The sequence below is a fragment of the Spermophilus citellus genome, assembly GCF_964194105.1.
Source record: "Spermophilus citellus genome assembly, chromosome: 17".
NCBI lineage: Eukaryota > Metazoa > Chordata > Mammalia > Rodentia > Sciuridae > Spermophilus > Spermophilus citellus.
Window position 1 is genome coordinate 214,816 of NC_138199.1, and position 22,690 is coordinate 237,505.

The following is a 22,690-nucleotide window of genomic DNA, read 5'->3' on the forward strand; positions in this document are numbered from 1 at the left end:
TTGGCTCACCAAATTTCATTCTTCTAGGTTAAACCGTTCGTTTGCAGTAACAGTGTTAATTTTTCGGTTTCACTCTGTTTTCTCTTATACGGATATATGAATTTGGAATTCTAAGTCAAACACGATTTGTGCTAGCTTTTTGAAACTTGACACAATAAAGTAGTTCTAAGTTCTATCTCTATAGTTTGTTTCCTATTGATGTAGCCCTAAGCAGAGACTGGTGCAAATCACTTTCATGGAAAGGGTATGCCAAGCTTCCAAAAAACTACGAATTTCCTGAAATCTCAGCACACATTTTTTCACCCAATCTTGATGACACTATCTGGTTATGATCAGTACCCCGATCCCACTTGGCTCACCAAATTTCGTTCTTCTTGGTTAAACCGTTCGTTTTTAGTAACAGTTTTAATTTTTAGGTTTCACTCTGTTTTCTCCTATATGGATACATGTAGTTGGATTTCTAAAACAAACACAGTTTGTGCTAGCTCTTTGATACTGGACAGAATAAAGTAGTTCCAAGTTCTATCTCTATGGTTTGTTTCCTATTGATGTAGCCCTAAGCAGAGACTGGCGCAAATCACTTTCATAGAAAGGAGTTGCCAAGCTTCCAAAAAACCAAGAGTTTCCTGAAATCTCCGCACACATTTTTTCACCCAATCTTGATGACACTGTAAGGTAATGATGAGTACACCAATCCCACTTGGCTCACCAAATGTCATTCTTCTAGGTTAAACCATTCGTTGGCAGTAACAGTTTAAATTTTTAAGTTTCACTCTGTTTTTCCTATATGGATATATGTATTTGGAACTGTAAATCAAACACGGTTTGTGCTAGCACTTTGAAACTTGACACAATAAAGGAGTTCCAAGTTCTATCTCTATGGTTTGTTTCCTATTGATGTAGCCCTAAGCAGAGACTGGCGCAAATCCTTTTCAGTGAAAGGCGTTGCCAAGCTTCCAAAAAACTGCGAGTTTCCTGAAATCTCAGCAAACATTTTTTCTCCCAATCTTGATGACACTTTCAGGTAATGATCAGTACCCCAATCCCACTTGGCTCACCAAATTTCATTCTTCTAGGTTAAACCGTTCGTTTGCAGTAACAGTGTTAATTTTTCGGTTTCACTCTGTTTTCTCTTATACGGATACATGAATTTGGAATTCTAAATCAAACACGATTTGTGCTAGCTCTTTGAAACTTGACAGAATAAAGTAGTTCCAAGTTCTATCTCTATGGTTTGTTTCCTATTGATGTAGCCCTAAGCAGAGACTGGCGCAAATCACTTTCATAGAAAGGGGTTGCCAAGTTTCCAAGAAACCAAGAGTTTCCTGATATCTCTGCACACAATTTTTCACCCAATCTTGATGACACTTTCAGGTAATGATGAGTACCCCAATCCCACTTCGCTCACCAAATTTCATTCTTCTAGGTTAAACCGTTCGTTTGCCGTAACAGTTTAAATTTTTAGATTTCACTCTGTTTTCTCCTATATGGATACATGTATTTGGAAGACTGATTCAAACACGGTTTGTGCTAGGTCTTTGAAACTTGACACACTAAAGTAGTTCCAAGTTCTATCTCTATTGTTGGTTTCCTATTGATGTAGCCCTAAGCAGAGACTGGCGCAAATCTCTTTCATGGAAAGGGGTTGCCAATCTTCCAAAAAACTGCGAGTTTCCAGAAATCTCATCAAACATTTTTTCACCCAATCTTGATGACACTTTCAGGTAATGATCAGTACCCCATTCCCACTTGGCTTACCAAATTTCGTTCTTCTAGGTTAAACCGTTCGTTTTTAGTAACAGATTTAATTTTTAGGTTTCACTCTGTTTTCTCCTATATGGATACATGTATTTGGAACTGTAAATCAAACACGGTTTGTGCTAGCTCATTGAAACTTGACACAATAAAGGAGTTCCAAGTTCTATCTCTATGGTTTCTTTCCTATTGATGTAGCCCTAAGCAGAGGCTGGCACAAATCACTTTCATGGAAAGGGGTTTCCAAGCTTCCAAAAAACTGCGAGTTTCCTGAAATCTCAGCACACATTTTTTCACCAAAACTTGATGACACTTTGAGGTAATGATAAGTACCCCAATACCACTTGGCTCACCAAATTTCGTTCTTCTAGGTTAAACTGTTCTTTTCCAGTAACAGTTTTAATTTTTAGGTTTCACTCTGCTCTCTCCTATATGGATACATGTATTTGGAACTTTAAATCAAACACGGTTTGTGCTAGCTTTTTGAAACTTGACACAATAAAGTAGTTCCAAGTTCTATCTCTATGGTTTGTTTCCTATTGATGTAGCCCTAAGCAGAGACTGGCACAAATCACTTTCATGGAAAGGGTTTGCCAAGTTTCCAAAAAACTACGAATTTCCTGAAATCTCAGCACACATTTTTTCACCCAATCTTGATGACACTATCTGGTTATGATCAGGACCCCAATCCCACTTGGCTCACCAAATTTCGTTCTTCTTGGTTAAACCGTTCGTTTTTAGTAACAGTTTTAATTTTTAGGTTTCACTCTGTTTTCTCCTATATGGATACATGTAATTGGATTTCTAAATCAAACACAGTTAGTGCTAGCTCTGTGATACTTGACAGAATAAAGTAGTTCCAAGTTCTCTCTCTATGGTTTGTTTCCTATTGATGTAGCCCTAAGCAGAGACGGGCGCATCACTTTCATAGAAAGGTGTTGCCAAGCTTCCAAAAAACCAAGAGTTTCCTGAAATCTCAGCACACATTTTTTCACCCAATCTTGATGACCCTTTCAGGTAATGATCAGTACCCCAATCCCACTTGGCTCACGAAATTTCGTTCTTCTAGGTTAAACCGTTCGTTTTCAGTAACAGTTTAAATTTTTAGGTTTCACTGTGTTTTCTCCTATATGGATACATGTAGTTGAAACTCTAAATCAAACTCGGTTTGTGCTAGCTCTTTGAGACTTGACAGAATATAGTAGTTCCAAGGTCTATCTTTATGGTATGTTTCCTATTGATGTAGCCCTAAGCAGAGACTGGCGCAAATCACTTTCATTGAAAGGGGTTGCCAAGCTTTAAAAAACTACGAATTTCCTGAAAATTCAGCACACATTTTTTCACCCAATCTTGATGACACTCTCAGGTAATGATCAGTACCCCATTCCCACACAGCTCACCAAATTTCGTTCTTCTAGTTTAATCCGTTCGTTTTTAGTAACACTTTTAATTTTTAGGTTTCACTCTGTTTTCTCCTATATGGACACATGTAGTTGGAATTCTAAATCAAACACGGTTTGTGCTAGCTCTTTGAAACTTGACAGAATAAATAGATCCCATTTCTATCTCTATTGTTTGTTACATATTGATGTAGCCCTAAGCAGACACTGGCACAAATCACTTTCATAGAAAGGGGTTGCCAAGCTTCCAAAAAACCAAGAGTTTCCTGAAATCTCCGCACACATTTTTTCATCCAATCTTGATGACACTTTCAGGTATTGATGAGTACCCCAATCCCACTTGGCTCACCAAATTTCATTCTTCTAGGTTAAACCGTTCGTTTGCAGTAACAGTTTAAATTTTAGGTTTCACTCTGTTTTCTCCTACATGGATACATGTATTTGGAAGTCTAAATCAAACACGGTTTGTGCTAGCTCTTTGAAAATTGACACAATAAATTAGCTCCAAGTTCTATCTCTATGGTTTGTTTCCTATTGATGTAGCCCTAAGCAGAGACTGGCGCAAATCAGTTTCATGGAAAGGGGTTGCCAAGCTTCCAAAAAACTACGAATTTCCTGAAATCTCAGCAAACATTTTTTCTCCCAATCTTGATGACACTTCCAGGTAATGATCATTACCCCAATCCCACTTGGCTCACCAAATTTCGTTCTTCTAGATTAAACTGTTTGGTTGCAGTAACAGTTTTAATTTTTAGGTTTCACTCTGTTTTCTCCTATATGGATACATGTATTTGGAACTGTAAATCAAACACGGTTTGTGCTAGCTCTTTGAAACTTGACACAATAAAGTAGTTCCAAGTTCTATCTCTATGGTTTGTTTCCTATTGATGTAGCCCTAAGCAGAGACTGGGGCAAATCCCTTTCAGTGAAAGGCGTTGCCAACTTCCAAAAAACTGCAAGTTTCATGAAATCTCAGCACACATTTTTTCACCCAATGTTGATGACACTTTCAGGTAATATACAGTACAACAATCCCACTTGGCTCACCAACTTTCGTTCTTCTAGGTTAAACCCTTCGTTTGCAGTAACAGTTTAAATTTTTAGGTTTCACTCTGTTTTCTCCATTATGGATACATGTGTTTGGAACTCTAAATCAAACACGGTTTGTGCTAGCTCTTTGAAACTTGACAGAATAAAGTAGTTCCAAGTTCTATCTCTATGGTTTGTTACCTATTGATGTAGCCCTAAGCAGTGACTGGCGCAATCACTGTAATAGAAAGGGGTTGCCAAGCTTCCAAAAAACCAAGAGTTTCCTGAAATCTCCGCAAACATTTTTTCACCCAATCTTGATGACACTTTCAGGTAAAGATGAGTACCCGAATCCCACTTGGCTCACCAAATTTCATTCTTCTAGGTTAAACCGTTAGTTTGCAGTAACAGTTTAAATTTTTAGGATTCACTCTGTTTTCTCCTATATGGATAAATGTATTTGGAAGTCTAAATCAAACACGGTTTGTGCTAGCTCTTTGAAACTTGACAGAATAAAGTAGTTCCAAGTTCTATCACTATGGTTGGTTTCCTATTGATGTAGCCCTAAGCAGAGACTGGCGCAAAACACTTTCATGGAAAGGGGTTGCCAAGCTTCCAAAAAACTACGAATTTCCTGAAATCTCAGCAAACATTTTTTCACCCAATATTGATGACACTTTCAGGTAATGATCAGTACTCCATTCCCACTTGGCTTACCAAATTTCGTTCTTCTAGGTTAAACCGTTCGTTTTTAGTAACAGATTTAATTTTTAGGTTTCACTCTGTTTTCTCCTATATGGATACATGTATTTGGAACTGTAAATCAAACACGGTTTGTGCTAGCTCATTGAAACTTGACCCAATAAAGGAGTTCCAAGTTCTATCTCTATGGTTTCTTTCCTATTGATGTAGCCCTAAGCAGAGACTGGCGCAAATCACTCTCATGGAAAGGGGTTGCGAAGCTTCCAAAAACTGTGAGTTTCCTGAAATCTCAGAACACATTTTTTCACCCAATTTGGTGACACTTCCAGGTAATGATCACTACCCCAATATCACTTGGCTAACCAAATTTCCTTCTTCTAGGTTAAACATTTCGTTTGCAGTAACACTTTTAATTTTTAGGTTTCACTCTATTTTCTCCTATATGGATACATGTAGTTGGAACTCTAAATCAAACACGGTTTGTAATAGCTCTTTGAAACTTGACACATTAAAGTAGTTCCAAGTTCTATCTCTATGGTTTGTTTCCTATTGATGTAGCCCTAAGCAGAGATTGGCGCAAATACCTTTAATGGAAAGGAGTTGCCAAGCTTCCAGAAAACTGTGAGTTTCCTGAAATTTCAGCACACATTTTTTCACCCAATCTTGATGACACTTTCAGGTAATGATCAGTACTCCATTCCCACTTGGCTCACCAAATTTCATTCTTCTAGGTTAAACCGTTCATTTCCAGTAACAGTTTTAATTTTTAGGTTTTACTCTGTTTTCTTCTATATGGATACATGTAGTTGGAATTCTAAATCAAACACGGTTTGGGCTAGCTCTTTGAAACTTGAAAGAATAAAGTAGTTCCAACTTCTCTCTTTGTGGTTTGTTTCCTAATGATGTTGCCTTAAGCAGAGACTGGCACAAATCACTTTCATGGAAAGGTGTTGCCAAGATTCCAAAAAACTAAGAGTTTCCTGAAATCTCAGCACACATTTTTTCACCCAATCTTGATGACACTTTCAGGTAATGATCAGTACCCCAATCCCACTTGGCTCTCCAAATTTCGTTCTTCTAGGTTAAACCGTTCGTTTGCAGTAACAGTTTTAATTTTAGGTTTCACTCTGTTTTCTCCTATATGGATATATATGGTTGGAATTCTAAATAAAACATGGTTTGTGCTAGCTCTTTGAAACTTGACACAATAAAGGAGTTCCAAGTTCTATCTCTATGGATTGTTTCATATTGATGTACCCTAAGCAGAGACTGGCGCAAATACTTTCCAGGGAAAGGAGTTGCCAAGCTTCCAAAAAACTGCGAGTTTCCTGAAATCTCAGCACACATTTTTTCAACCAATCTTGATGACACATTCAGGTAAAGATCAGTACCCCAATCCCACTTGGCTCACCAAATTTCGTTCTTCTAGGTTAAACCGTTCGTTAGCTGTAAGAGTTTTAATTTTTAGGTTTCACTCTGTTTTCTCCTATATGGATACATGTAGTTGGAATTCTACATCAAACACAGTTTGTGCTAGCTCTTTGAAACTTGACAGAATAAAGTAGTGCCAAGTTGTATCTCTATGGTTTGTTTCCTATTGATGTAGCACTAAGCAGAGACTGGCGCAAATCACTTTTATGGAAAGGGGTTGCCAAGCTTCCAAAAAACTATGAGTTTCCTGAAATCTCAGCACACATTTTTTCACCCAATCTTGATGACACTTTCAGGTAATAATGAGTTTCCCAATCCCACTTGGCTCACTGAATTTCGTTCTTCTAGGTTAAACTGTTCGTTTGCAGTAACAGTTTTAAATTTTAGGTTTTACTCTGTTTTCTCCTATATGGATACATTTATTTGGAACTCAAAATCAAACACGGTATGTGCTGGCTCCTTGAAACTTGACAGAATAAAGTAGTGCCAAGTTGTATCTCTATGGTTTGTTTCCTATTGATGTAGCCCTAAGCAGAGACTGGCGCAAATCACTTTTATGGAAAGGGGTTGCCAAGCTTCCAAAAAACCAAGAGTTTCCTGAAATCTCAGCACACATTTTTTCACCCAATCTTGATGATGCTTTCAGGTAATGATCAGTACCCCAATCCCACTTGGCTCACATAATTTCGTTCTTCTAGGTTAAACCGTTCGTTTGCAGTAACAGTTTTAATTTTTAGGTTTCACTCTGTTTTCTCCTATATAGATATATGTAGTTGGAATTCTAAATAAAACACGGTTTGTGCTAGCTCTTTGAAACTTGACACAATAAAGGAGTTCCAAGTACTATCTCTATGGATTGTTTCATATTGATGTACCCTAAGCAGAGATTGGCGCAAATCCTTTTCAGGGAAAGGAGTTGCCAAGCTTCCAAAAAACTGCGAGTTTCCTGAAATCTCAGCACACATTTTTTCACCAATCTTGATGACACATTCAGGTAATGATCAGTACTCCAATCCCACTTGGCAAACGGAATTTCGTTCTTCTAGGTTAAACCGTTCGTTTGCAGTAACAGTTTGAATTTTTCGGTTTCACTCTGTTTTCTCCTATATGGATACATGTTGTTGGAATTCTAAATCAAACACGGTTTGTACTAGCTCTTTGAAAGTTGACACAATAACGTAGTTCCAAGTTCTATCTCTATGGTTTGTTTCCTATTGATGTAGCCCTAAGCAGAGACTGGAGCAAATCACTTTCATGGAAAGAGGTTGCCAAGCTTCCAAAAAACCACGAGTTTCCTGAATTCTCAGCACACATTTTTTCACCCAATCTTGATGACACTTTCAGGTAATGATAAGTACCCCAATCCCACTTGCTCACCAAATTTCGTTATTCTAGGTTAAACCGTTCATTTGCAGTAACAATTTAAATTTTTAGGTTTCACTCTGTTTTCTCCTATATGGATACATGTAGTTGGATTTGTAAATCAGACACGGTTTGTTCTAGCTCTTTGAAACTTGACAGAATAAAGTAGTTCCAAATTCTGTCTCTGTGGTTTGTTTCCTGTGGATGTATCCTTAAGAGGAGACTGGTGCAAATCACTTTCATGGAAAGGGGTGGCCAAGATTCCTAAAAACTAAGAGTTTCCTTAAATCTCAGCACACATTTTTTCACCCAATCTTGATGACACTTTCAGTTAATGATCAGAACCCCAATCCCACTTGGCTCTCCAAATTTTGTTCTTCTAGGTTAAACCGTTCGTTTCCAGCAACAGTTTTAATTTTTAGGTTTCACTCTGTTTTCTCCTATATGAATACATGTAGTTGGAACTCTAAATCAAACACGGTTTGTGCTAGCTCATTGAAACTTGACAGAATAAAGTAGTTCCAAGTTATATCTCTATGGTTTGTTTCCTATTGATGTAGCCCTAAGCAGAGACTGGCGCAAATCACTTTCATGGAAAGGGGTTGCCAAGGTTCCAAAAATCTGCGAGTCTCCTGAAATCACAGCACACATTTTTTCACCCAATCCTGATGACACTTTCAGGTAATGATCAGTACCCCAATCCCACTTGGCTCACCATAATTCGTTCTTCTATGTTCATCAGTTCGTTTGCAGTAACAGGTTTAATTTTTAGGGTTCACTCTGTTTTCTTCTATATGGATACATGTAGTCTGAACTCTAAAACAAACACGGTTTGTGGTAGCTCTTTGAAACTTGACACAATAAACCAGTTCCAAATTCTATCTCTATGCTTTGTTTCCTATTGATGTAGCCCTAAGCAGAGACTGGCGCAAACCACTTTCATGGAAAGGGGTTGCCACGCTTCCAAAAAACTACGAGTTTCCTGAAATTTCAGCACACAGTTTTCACCCAGTCTTGATGACACTTTCAGCTAATGATAAGTACCCCAATACCACTTGTCTCAGCAAATTTCATTTTTCTAGGTTAAACCGTTCGTTTGCAGTAACTGATTTAATTTTTAGGTTTCACTCTGTTTTCTCCTATATGGATACATGTAGTTGGAACTCTAAATCCAACACAGTATTTGCTAGCTCTTTGAAACTTGACAAAATAAAGTAGTTCCAAGTTCTATGTCTATGGTTTGTTTTCTATTGATGTAGCCCTAAGCAGAGAATGGCGCAAATCACTTTCATGGAAAGGGGTTGCCAAGCTTCCAAAAAACTACGAGTTTCCTGAAATATCACCACACATTTTTTCACCGAATATTGATGATATGTTCAGGTAATGATCACTACACCAATCCCACTAGGCTCACCAAATTTCGTTCTTCTAGGTTAAATCGTTCGTTTGCAGTAACAGTTTTAATTTTTCGGTTTCACTGTGTTTTCTCCTACATGGATACATGCAGTTGGAACTCTAAATCAAACAAGGTTTGTGCTAGCTCTTTGAAATTTGAACCAATAACGTAGTTCCAAGATCTAACTCTATGGTTTGTTTCCTATTGATGTAGCCCTAAGCAGAGACTGGCGCAAATCACTTTCATTTAAAGGGGTTGCCAAGCTTCCAAAAAACTACGAGTTTCCTGAAATATCAGCACACATTTTTTTCACCCAATCTTGATGACACTTTTAGGTACTGATCACTACCCCGATCCCACTTGGCTCACCAAATTTCGTTCTTCTAACTTAAACCGTTCGTTTGCAGTAACAGTTTTAATTTTTAGGTTTCATTCCGGTTTCTCCTATATGGATACTTGTAGTTGGATCTCTAAATCAAACACGGTTTGTGCTAGCTCTTTGAAACTTGACACAAGAAAGTAGTACCAAGTTCTATCTCTATGGTTTGTTTCCTATTGATGTAGCCCTAAGCAGAGACTGGCGCAAATCTCTTTCATGGAAAGGGGTTGCCAAGCTTCCAAAAAACTACGAGTTTCCTGAAATCCCAGAACACGTTTTTTCACCCAATCTTGATGACACTTTCAGGTAATGATCAGTACCCCAATCCCACTTGGCTCACCAAATTTCCTTCTTCTAGGTTAAACCGTTCGTTTGCAGTAACAGTTTTAATTTTTCGGTTTCACTCTGTTTTCTCCTATATGGATACATGTATTTGGAACTGTAAATCAAACACGGTTTGTTCTAGCTCTTTGAAACTTGACACAATAAAGGAGTTCCAAGTTCTATCTCTATGGTTTGTTTCCTATTGATGTAGCCCTAAGAAGAGACTGGCGCAAATCCTTTTCATTGAAAGGCGTTGCCAAGCTCCAAAAAACTGCAAGTTTCCTGAAATCTCAGCACACATTTTTTCACCCAATCTTGATGACACTTTCAGGTAATGATGAGTACACCAATCCCACTTGGCTCACCAAATTTCATTCTTCTAGGTTAAACCGTTCGTTTGCAGTAACACTTTTAGTTTTTAGGTTTCACTCTGTTTACTCCTATATGGATACATGTAGTTGGAACTTTAAATCAAACACGGTTTGTGCTAGCTTTTTGAAACTTGACACAATAAAGTAGTTCCAAGTTCTATCTCTATAGTTTGTTTCCTATTGATGAAGCCCTAAGCAGAGAGTGGTGCAAATCACTTTCATGGAAAGGGTTTGCCAAGCTTCCAAAAAACTACGAATTTCCTGAAATCTCAGCACACATTTTTTCACCCAATCTTGATGACACTATCTGGTTATGATCAGTACCCCGATCCCACTTGGCTCACCAAATTTCGTTTTTCTAGGTTAAACCGTTCGTTTGCAGTAACAGTGTTAATTTTTCGGTTTCACTCTGTTTTCTCTTATACGGATACATGAATTTGGAATTCTAAATCAAACACGATTTGTGCTAGCTCTTTGAAACTTGACAGAATAAAGTAGTTCCAAGTTCTGTCTCTATGGTTTGTTTCCTATTGATGTAGCCCTAAGCAGAGACTGGCGCAAATCCCTTTCAGTGAAAGGCGTTGCCAAGCTTCCAAAAAACTGCGAGTTTCCTGAAATCTCAGCACACATTTTTTCACCCAATCTTGATGACACTTTCAGGTAATGATCAGTACCCCAATCCCACTTGGCTCACCAAATTTCATTCTTCTAGGTTAAACCGTTCGTTTGCAGTAACAGTGTTAATTTTTCGGTTTCACTCTGTTTTCTCTTATAGGGATACATGAATTTGGAATTCTAAATCAAACACGATTTGTGCTAGCTTTTTGAAACTTGACACAATAAAGTAGTCCCAAGTTCTATCTCTATAGTTTGTTTCCTATTGATGTAGCCCTAAGCAGAGACTGGTGCAAATCACTTTCATGGAAAGGGTATGCCAAGCTTCCAAAAAAATATGAATTTCCTGAAATCTCAGCACACATTTTTTCACCCAATCTTGATGACACTATCTGGTTATGATCAGTACCCCGATTTCACTTGGCTCACCAAATTTCGTTCTTCTTGGTTAAACCGTTCGTTTTTAGTAACAGTTTTAATTTTTAGGTTTCACTCTGTTTTCTCCTATATGGATACATGTAGTTGGATTTCTAAAACAAACACAGTTTGTGCTAGCTCTTTGATACTGGACAGAATAAAGTAGTTCCAAGTTCTATCTCTATGGTTTGTTTCCTATTGATGTAGCCCTAAGCAGAGACTGGCGCAAATCACTTTCATAAAAAGGAGTTGCCAAGCTTCCAAAAAACCAAGAGTTTCCTGAAATCTCCGCACACATTTTTTCACCCAATCTTGATGACACTTTAAGGTAATGATGAGTACCCCAATCCCACTTGGCTCACCAAATGTCATTCTTCTAGGTTAAACCATTCGTTGGCAGTAACAGTTTAAATTTTTAAGTTTCACTCTGTTTTCTCATATATGGATATATGTATTTGGAACTGTAAATCAAACACGGTTTGTGCTAGCACTTTGAAACTTGACACAATGAAGGAGTTCCAAGTTCTATCTCTATGGTTTGTTTCCTATTGATGTAGCCCTAAGCAGAGACTGGCGCAAATTCTTTTCAGTGAAAGGCGTTGCCAAGCTTCTAAAAAACTGCGAGTTTCCTCAAATCTCAGCACACATTTTTTCACCCAATCTTGATGACACTTTCAGGTAATGATCAGTACCCCAATCCCACTTGGCTCACCAAATTTCATTCTTCTAGGTTAAACCGTTCGTTTGCAGTAACAGTGTTAATTTTTCGGTTTCACTCTGTTTTCTCTTATACGGATACATGAATTTGGAATTCTAAATCAAACACGATTTGTGCTAGCTCTTTGAAACTTGACAGAATAAAGTAGTTCCAAGTTCTATCTCTATGGTTTGTTTCCTATTGATGTAGCCCTAAGCAGAGACTGGCGCAAATCACTTTCATAGAAAGGGGTTGCCAAGTTTCCAAGAAACCAAGAGTTTCCTGATATCTCTGCACACATTTTTTCACCCAATCTTGATGACACTTTCAGGTAATGATGAGTACCCCAATCCCACTTGGCTCACCAAATTTCATTCTTCTAGGTTAAACCGTTCATTTGCCGTAACAGTTTAAATTTTTAGATTTCACTCTGTTTTCTCATATATGGATACATGTATTTGGAAGACTGATTCAAACACGATTTGTGCTAGGACTTTGAAACTTGACACAATAAAGTAGTTCCAAGTTCTATCTCTATTTTTGGTTTCCTATTGATGTAGCCCTAAGCAGAGACTGGCGCAAATCACTTTCATGGAAAGGGGTTGCCAATCTTCCAAAAAACTGCGAGTTTCCAGAAATCTCAGCAAACATTTTTTCACCCAATCTTGATGACACATTCAGGTAATGATCACTACCCCAATCCCACTTGGCTCACCAAATTTTGTTCTTCTAGATTAAACCGTTCATTTGAAGTAACAGTTTTAATTTTTAGGTTTCACTCTGTTTTCTCCTATATGGATACATGTATTTGGAACTGTAAATCAAACACGGTTTGTGCTAGCTCTTTGAAACTTGACACAATAGAGGAGTTCCAAGTTGTATATCTATGGTTTGTTTCCGATTGATGTAGCGCTAAGCAGAGACTGGCGCAAATCCCTTTCAAGGAAAGGTGTTGCCCAGCTTCCAAAAAACTGCGAATTTCCTGAAATCTCAGCACACATTTTTTCACGCAATCTTGATGACACTTTCAGGTAATGATCAGTACCCCAATCCCACTTGGCTCACCAAATTTCGTTCTTCTAGGTTAAACCGTACGTTTCCAGTAACAGTTTTAATTTTTCGGTTTCACTCTGTTTTCTCCTATATGGATACATGTAGTTGGAGTTCTAAATCAAACACCGTTTGTGCTAGCTCTTTGAAACTTGACAGAATAAAGTAGTTCCAAGTTCTATCTCTATGGTTTGTTTCCACATTGATGTAGCACTAAGCAGAGACTGGCGCAAATCACTTTCATGGAAAGGGGTTTCCAAGCTTTAAAAAAACTACGAGTTTCCTGAAATCTCAGCACACATTTTTTCACCCAATCTTGATGACACTTTCAGGAAATGATCACTACCCCAATCCCCCTTGGCTCACCAAATTTCGTTCTTCTAGGTTAAACGCTTTGTTTGCAGTAACAGTTTTAATTTTTTGGTTTCACTCTGTTTTCTCCAATACGGATACATGTAGTTGGAACTGTAAATCAAACACGGTTTGTGCTAGCTCTTTGAAACTTGACAGAATAAAGTAGTTCCAAGTTCTATCTCTATGGTTTGTGTCCTATTGATGTAGCCCTAAGCAGAGACTGGCGGAAATCACTTTAATGGAAAGGGTTTGCCAAGCTTCCAAAAAACTACGAGTTTCCTGAAATCTCAGCACACATTTTTTCAACCACTCTTGATGACACTTTCAGGTAATGATCAGTACCCCAATCCCACTTGGCTCACCAAATTTCGTTCTTCTAGGTTAAACCGTTCGTTTGCAGTCACAGTTTGAATTTTTCGGTTTCACTCTGTTTTCTCCTATACGGATATATGTAGTTGGAATGCTAAATCAAACACGATTTGTGCTAGCTCTTTGAAACTTGACAGAATAACGTAGTTCCAACTGCTATCTCTGCGGTTTGTTTCCTATTGATGTAGCACTAAGGAAAGACAGGCGCAAATTACTTACACGGAAACGGGTTGCCAAGCTTCCAAATAACTACGAGTTTCCTGAAATCTCAGCACACATTCTTTTACCCAATCTTGATGACACTTTCAGGTAATGATCAGTACCCTAATCCCACTTGGCTCACCAAATTTCGTTCTTCTAGGTTAAACCATTTGTTTGCAGTAACAGTTTTAATTTTTAGGTTTCACTCTGTTTTCTCCTATATAGATACATTTATTTGGAACTCTAAATCAAACACGGTTTGTGCTAGCGCCTTGAAACTTGAAACAATAAAGTAGTTCCAAGTTCTATCTCTATGGTTTGTTTCCTATTGATGTAGCCCTAAGCAGAGACTGGCGCAAATCACTTTCATGGAAAGGGGTTGCCAAGCTTCCATAAAACTACGAGTTTCCTGAAATCTCAGCACCCATTTTTTTTCACCCAATCTTGATGACACTTTTAGGTAATGATCAGTACCCCAGTCCCACTTGGCTCACCAAATTTCGTTCTTCTAGGTTAAACCGTTCGTTTGCAGTAACAGTTTTAATTTTTTGGTTTCACTCTGTTTTCTCCTATATGGATACATGTAGTTGGAATTCTAAATCAAACACGGTTTCTGCTAGCTCTTTGAAACTTGACACAATAAAGTAGTTCCAAGTTCTATCTCTATGGTTTGTTTCCTATTGATGTAGCCCTAAGCAGAGACTGGAGCAAATCACTTTCATAGAGAGGGGTTGCCAAGCTTCCAAAAAACCACGAGTTTCCTGAAATTTCAGCACACATTTTTTCACCCAATCTTGATGACACTTCCAGGTAATGATCGCTACCCCAATCCCCCTTGGCTCACCAAATTTCGTTCTTCTAGGTTAAACGCTTTGTTTGCAGTAACAGTTTTAATTTTTTGGTTTCACTCTGTTTTCTCCTATACGGATACATGTAGTTGGAACTGTAAATCAAACACGGTTTGTGCTAGCTCTTTGAAACTTGACAGAATAAAGTAGTTTCAAGTTCTATCTCTATGGTTTGTGTCCTATTGATGTAGCCCTAAGCAGAGACTGGCGGAAATCACTTTAATGGAAAGGGTTTGCCAAGCTTCCAAAAAACTACGAGTTTCCTGAAATCTCAGCACACATTTTTTCAACCAATCTTGATGACACTTTCAGGTAATGATCAGTACCCCAATCCCACTTGGCTCACCAAATTTCGTTCTTCTAGGTTAAACCGTTCGTTTGCAGTCACAGTTTGAATTTTTCGGTTTCACTCTGTTTTCTCCTATACGGATATATGTAGTTGGAATTCTAAATCAAACACGATTTGTCTTAGCTCTTTGAAACTTGACAGAATAAAGTAGTTCCAACTTCTATCTCTACGGTTTGTTTCCTATTGATGTAGCACTAAGGAAAGACAGGCGCAAATTACTTACACGGAAACGGGTTGCCAAGCTTCCAAATAACTACGAGTTTCCTGAAATCTCAGCACACATTTTTTCACCCAATCTTGATTACACTTTCAGGTAATAATCACTACCTCAATCCCACTTGGCTCACCAAATTTTGTAATTCTAGGTTAAGCCGTTCGTTTGCAGTAACAGTTTTAATTTTTACGTTTCACTCTGTTTTCTCCTATATGGATACATGTAGTTGGAACTTTAAATCAAACACGGTTTGTGCTAGCTCTTTGAAACTTGACAGAATGAATTAGTTCCAAGTTCTATCTCTATGGTTTGTTTCCTATTGATGTAGCCCTAAACAGAGACTGGCACAAATCACTTTCATGGAAAGGGGTTGCCAAGCTTCCATAAAACTACGAGTTTCCTGAAATCTCAGCACCCATTTTTTTCAACCAATCTTGATGACACTTTTAGGTAATGATCAGTACCCCAGTCCCACTTGGCTCACCAAATTTCGTTCTTCTAGTTTAAACCGTTCGTTTGCAGTAACAGTTTTAATTTTTTGGTTTCACTCTATTTTCTCCTATATGGATACATGTAGTTGGAATTCTAAATCAAACACGGTTTGTGCTAGCTCTTGGAAACTTGACACAATAAAGTAGTTCCAAGTTCTATCTCTGTGGTTTCTTTCCTATTGATGTAGCCCTAAGCAGAGACTGGCGCAAATCTCTTTCATGGAAAGGGGTTGCCAAGCTTCCAAAAAACTACGAGTTTCTTGAAATCTCAGCACACATTCTTTTACCCAATCTTGATGACACTTTCAGGTAATGATCAGTACCCTAATCCCACTTGGCTCACCAAATTTCGTTCTTCTAGGTTAAACCATTTGTTTGCAGTAACAGTTTTAATTTTTAGGTTTCACTCTGTTTTCTCCTATATAGATACATTTATTTGGAACTCTAAATCAAACACGGTTTGTTCTAGCGCCTTGAAACTTGAAACAATAAAGTAGTTCCAAGTTCTATCTCTATGGTTTGTTTCCTATTGATGTAGCCCTAAGCAGAGACTGGCGCAAATCACTCTCATGGAAAGGGGTTGCCAAGCTTCCAAAAACTGTGAGTTTCCTGAAATCTCAGCACACATTTTTTCACCCAATCTTGATGAAACTTCCAGGTAATGATCACTACCCCAATCCCACTTGGCTAACCAAATTTCCTTCTTCTAGGTTAAACACTTCGTTTGCAGTAACAGTTTTAATTTTTAGGTTTCCCTCTATTTTCTCCTATATGGATACATGTAGTTGGAACTCTAAATCAAACACGGTTTGTGCTAGCTCTTTGAAACTTGACACAATAAAGTAGTTCCAAATTCTATCTCTATGGTTTGTTTCCTATTGATGGAGCCCTAAGCAGAGACTGGCTCAAATCCCTTTCAGTGAAAGGAGTTGCCAAGCTTCCAAAAAACTGTGAGTTTCCTGAAATCTCAGCACACATTTTTTCACCCAATCTGGATGACACTTTCAGGTAAAGATCAGTACCCCAATCCCACTTGGCTCACCAAATTTTGTTCTTCTAGGTTAAACCATTGGTTTGCAGTAACAGTTTTAATTTTTCGGTTTCACTCTGTTTTCTCCTATATGGATACATGTAGTTGGAGTTCTAAATCAAACACCGTTTGTGCTAGCTCTTTGAAACTTGACAGAATAAAGTAGTTCCAAGTTCTATCTCTATGGTTTGTTTCCACATTGATGTAGCACTAAGCAGAGACTGGCGCAAATCACTTTCATGGAAAGGGGTTGCCAAGCTTTAAAAAAACTACGAGTTTCCTGAAATCTCAGCACACATTTTTTCACCCAATCTTGATGACACTTTCAGGAAATGATCATTACCCCAATCCCATTTGGCTCACCAAATTTCGTTCTTCTAGGTTAAACCCTTCATTTGCAGTAACAGTTTTAATTTTTAGGTTTCACTCTGTTTTCTCCTATATGGATACATGCAGTTGGAATTCTAAATCAAACACAATTTGTGCTAGCTCTTTGAAATTTGAAGGAATAATTTAGTTCCAACTTCTATCTCTATGGTTTGTTTCCTATTGATGTAGCCTTAAGCAGAGACTAGCGCAAATCACTTTCATGGAAAGGGGTTGCCAAGCTTCCAAAAAACTACGAGTTTCCTGATATCTCAGCACACATTTTTTTCACCCAATCTTGATGACACTTTCAGGTAATGATCAGTACCCCAATCCCACGTGGCTCACCAAATTTCGTTCTTCTAGGTTAAACCGTTTGTTTGCAGTAACAGTTTTAATTTTTAGGTTGCACTCTGTTTTCTCCTATATGGATATATTTATTTGGAACTCTTAATCAAACACGGTTTGTGCTAGCTCCTTGAAACTTGACACAATAAAGTAGTTCCAAAGTTCTATCTCTATCGTTTGTTTCCTATTGATGTAGCCCTAAGCAGAGACTGGCGCGAATCACTTTCATGGAAAGGAGTTGCCAAGCTTCCAAAAAACTGCGAGTTTCCTGAAATCTCAGCACACATTTTTTCACCCAATCTTGATGACACTTTCAGGTAATGATCACTACCCCAATCCCACTTGGCTCACCAAATTTCGTTCTTCTAGATTAAACGGTTTGTTTGCAGTAACAGTTTTAATTTTTAGGTTTCACTCTGTTTTCTCCTATATGGATACATGTATTTGGAACTGTAAATCAAACACGGTTTGTGCTAGCTCTTTGAAACTTGACACAATAAAGTAGTTCCAAGTTCTATCTCTATGGTTTGTTTCCTATTGATGTAGCCCTAAGCAGAGACTGGGGCAAATCCCTTTCAGTGAAAGGCGTTGCCAACTTCCAAAAAACTGCAAGTTTCATGAAATCTCAGCACATATTTTTTCACCCAATGTTGATGACACTTTCAGGTAATATACAGTACCCCAATCCCACTTGGCTCACCAAATTTCGTTCTTCTAGGTTAAACCCTTCGTTTGCAGTAACAGTTTAAATTTTTAGGTTTCACTCTGTTTTCTCCATTATGGATACATGTATTTGGAACTCTAAATCAAACACGGTTTGTGCTAGCTCTTTGAAACTTGACAGAATAAAGTAGTTCCAAGTTCTATCTCTATGGTTTGTTACCTATTGATGTAGCCCTAAGCAGTGACTGGCGCAATCACTGTAATAGAAAGGGGTTGCCAAGCTTCCAAAAAACCAAGAGTTTCCTGAAATCTCCGCAAACATTTTTTCACCCAATCTTGATGACACTTTCAGGTAAAGATGAGTACCCGAATCCCACTTGGCTCACCAAATTTCATTCTTCTAGGTTAAACCGTTAGTTTGCAGTAACAGTTTAAATTTTTAGGATTCACTCTGTTTTCTCCTATATGGATAAATGTATTTGGAAGTCTAAATCAAACACGGTTTGTGCTAGCTCTTTGAAACTTGACAGAATAAAGTAGTTCCAAGTTCTATCACTATGGTTGGTTTCCTATTGATGTAGCCCTAAGCAGAGACTGGCGCAAAACACTTTCATGGAAAGGGGTTGCCAACTTCCAAAAAACTACGAGTTTCTTGAAATCTCAGCACCCATTTTATCACCCAATCTTGATGACACTTTCAGCTAATGATCAGTACCCCAATCCCACTTGGCTCACCAAATTTTGTTCTTATAGGTTAAACCGTTCGTTTGCAGTAACAGTTTTAATTTTTAGTTCTCACTCTGTATTCTCCTATATAGATACATTTCTTTGGAACTCTAAATCAAACACGGTTTGTGCTATCGCCTTGAAACTTGAAACAATAAAGTAGTTCCAAGGTCTATCTCTATGGTTTGTTTCCTATTGATGTAGCCCTAAGCAGAGACTGGCGCAAATCACTCTCATGGAAAGGGGTTGCGAAGCTTCCAAAAACTGTGAGTTTCCTGAAATCTCAGAACACATTTTTTCACCCAATATGGTGACACTTCCAGGTAATGATCACTACCCCAATATCACTTGGCTAACCAAATTTCCTTCTTCTAGGTTAAACATTTCGTTTGCAGTAACACTTTTAATTTTTAGGTTTCACTCTATTTTCTCCTATATGGATACATGTAGTTGGAACTCTAAATCAAACACGGTTTGTAATAGCTCTTTGAAACTTGACACATTAAAGTAGTTCCAAGTTCTATCTCTATGGTTTGTTTCCTATTGATGTAGCCCTAAGCAGAGACTGGCGCAAATACTTTTAATGGAAAGAAGTTGCCAAGCTTCCAGAAAACTGTGAGTTTCCTGAAATTTCAGCACACATTTTTTCACCCAATCTTGATGACACTTTCAGGTAATGATCAGTACTCCATTCCCACTTGGCTCACCAAATTTCATTCTTCTAGGTTAAACCGTTCATTTCCAGTAACAGTTTTAATTTTTAGGTTTTACTCTGTTTTCTTCTATATGGATACATGTAGTTGGAATTCTAAATCAAACACGGTTTGGGCTAGCTCTTTGAAACTTGAAAGAATAAAGTAGTTCCAACTTCTCTCTCTGTGGTTTGTTTCCTAATGATGTTGCCTTATGCAGAGACTGGCACAAATCACTTTCATGGAAAGGTGTTGCCAAGATTCCAAAAAACTAAGAGTTTCCTGAAATCTCAGCACACATTTTTTCACCCAATCTTGATGACACTTTCAGGTAATGATCACTACCCCAATCCCACTTGGCTCTCCAAATTTCGTTCTTCTAGGTTAAACCGTTCGTTTGCAGTAACAGTTTTAATTTTAGGTTTCACTCTGTTTTCTCCTATATGGATATATATGGTTGGAATTCTAAATAAAACACGGTTTGTGCTAGCTCTTTGAAACTTGACACAATAAAGGAGTTCCAAGTTCTATCTCTATGGATTGTTTCATATTGATGTACCCTAAGCAGAGACTGGCGCAAATACTTTTCAGGGAAAGGAGTTGCCAAGCTTCCAAAAAACTGCGAGTTTCCTGAAATCTCAGCACACATTTTTTCAACCAATCTTGATGACACATTCAGGTAAAGATCAGTACCCCAATCCCACTTGGCTCACCAAATTTCGTTCTTCTAGGTTAAACCGTTCGTTAGCTGTAAGAGTTTTAATTTTTAGGTTTCACTCTGTTTTCTCCTATATGGATACATGTAGTTGGAATTCTACATCAAACACAGTTTGTGCTAGCTCTTTGAAACTTGACAGAATAAAGTAGTGCCAAGTTGTATCTCTATGGTTTGTTTCCTATTGATGTAGCACTAAGCAGAGACTGGCGCAAATCACTTTTATGGAAAGGGGTTGCCAAGCTTCCAAAAAACTATGAGTTTCCTGAAATCTCAGCACACATTTTTTCACCCAATCTTGATGACACTTTCAGGTAATAATGAGTTTCCCAATCCCACTTGGCTCACTGAATTTCGTTCTTCTAGGTTAAACTGTTCGTTTGCAGTAACAGTTTTAAATTTTAGGTTTTACTCTGTTTTCTCCTATATGGATACATTTATTTGGAACTCAAAATCAAACACGGTATGTGCTGGCTCCTTGAAACTTGACAGAATAAAGTAGTTCCAAGTTGTATCTCTATGGTTTGTTTCCTATTGATGTAGCCCTAAGCAGAGACTGGCGCAAATCACTTTTATGGAAAGGGGTTGCCAAGCTTCCAAAAAACCAAGAGTTTCCTGAAATCTCAGCACACATTTTTCACCCAATCTTGATGACGCTTTCAGGTAATGATCAGTACCCCAATCCCACTTGGCTCACATAATTTCGTTCTTCTAGGTTAAACCGTTCGTTTGCAGTAACAGTTTTAATTTTTAGGTTTCACTCTGTTTTCTCCTATATAGATATATGTAGTTGGAATTCTAAATAAAACACGGTTTGTGCTAGCTCTTTGAAACTTGACACAATAAAGGAGTTCCAAGTACTATCTCTATGGATTGTTTCATATTGATGTACCCTAAGCAGAGATTGGCGCAAATCCTTTTCAGGAAAAGGAGTTGCCAAGCTTCCAAAAAACTGCGAGTTTCCTGAAATCTCAGCACACATTTTTTCACCAATCTTGACGACACATTCAGGTAATGATCAGTACTCCAATCCCACTTGGCAAACGGAATTTCGTTCTTCTAGGTTAAACCGTTCGTTTGCAGTAACAGTTTGAATTTTTCGGTTTCACTCTGTTTTCTCCTATATGGATACATGTTGTTGGAATTCTAAATCAAACACGGTTTGTACTAGCTCTTTGAAAGTTGACACAATAACGTAGATCCAAGTTCTATCTCTATGGTTTGTTTCCTATTGATGTAGCCCTAAGCAGAGACTGGAGCAAATCACTTTCATGGAAAGAGGTTGCCAAGCTTCCAAAAAACCATGAGTTTCCTGAATTCTCAGCACACATTTTTTCACCCAATCTTGATGACACTTTCAGGTAATGATAAGTACCCCAATCCCACTTGCTCACCAAATTTCGTTATTCTAGGTTAAACCGTTCATTTGCAGTAACAATTTAAATTTTTAGGTTTCACTCTGTTTTCTCCTATATGGATACATGTAGTTGGATTTGTAAATCAGACACGGTTTGTTCTAGCTCTTTGAAACTTGACAGAATAAAGTAGTTCCGAATACTGTCTCTGTGGTTTGTTTCCTGTGGATGTATCCTTAAGAGGAGACTGGTGCAAATCACTTTCATGGAAAGGGGTTGCCAAGATTCCTAAAAACGAAGAGTTTCCTTAAATCTCAGCACACATTTTTTCACCCAATCTTGATGACACTTTCAGTTAATGATCAGAACCCCAATCCCACTTGGCTCACCAAATTTTGTTCTTCTAGGTTAAACCGTTCGTTTCCAGCAACAGTTTTAATTTTTAGGTTTCACTCTGTTTTCTCCTATATGGATACATGTAGTTGGAACTCTAAATCAAACACGGTTTGTGCTAGCTCATTGAAACTTGACAGAATAAAGTAGTTCCAAGTTATATCTCTATGGTTTGTTTCCTATTGATGTAGCCCTAAGCAGAGACTGGCGCAAATCACTTTCATGGAAAGGGGTTGCCAAGGTTCCAAAAAACTGCGAGTCTCCTGAAATCACAGCACACATTTTTTCACCCAATCCTGATGACACTTTCAGGTAATGATCAGTACCCCAATCCCACTTGGCTCACCATAATTCGTTCTTCTATGTTAATCAGTTCGTTTGCAGTAACAGGTTTAATTTTTAGGGTTCACTCTGTTTTCTCCTATATGGATACATGTAGTCTGAACTCTAAAACAAACACGGTTTGTGGTAGCTCTTTGAAACTTGACACAATAAACCAGTTCCAAATTCTATCTCTATGCTTTGTTTCCTATTGATGTAGCCCTAAGCAGAGACTGGCGCAAACCACTTTCATGGAAAGGGGTTGCCACGCTTCCAAAAAACTACGAGTTTCCTGAAATTTCAGCACACAGTTTTCACCCAGTCTTG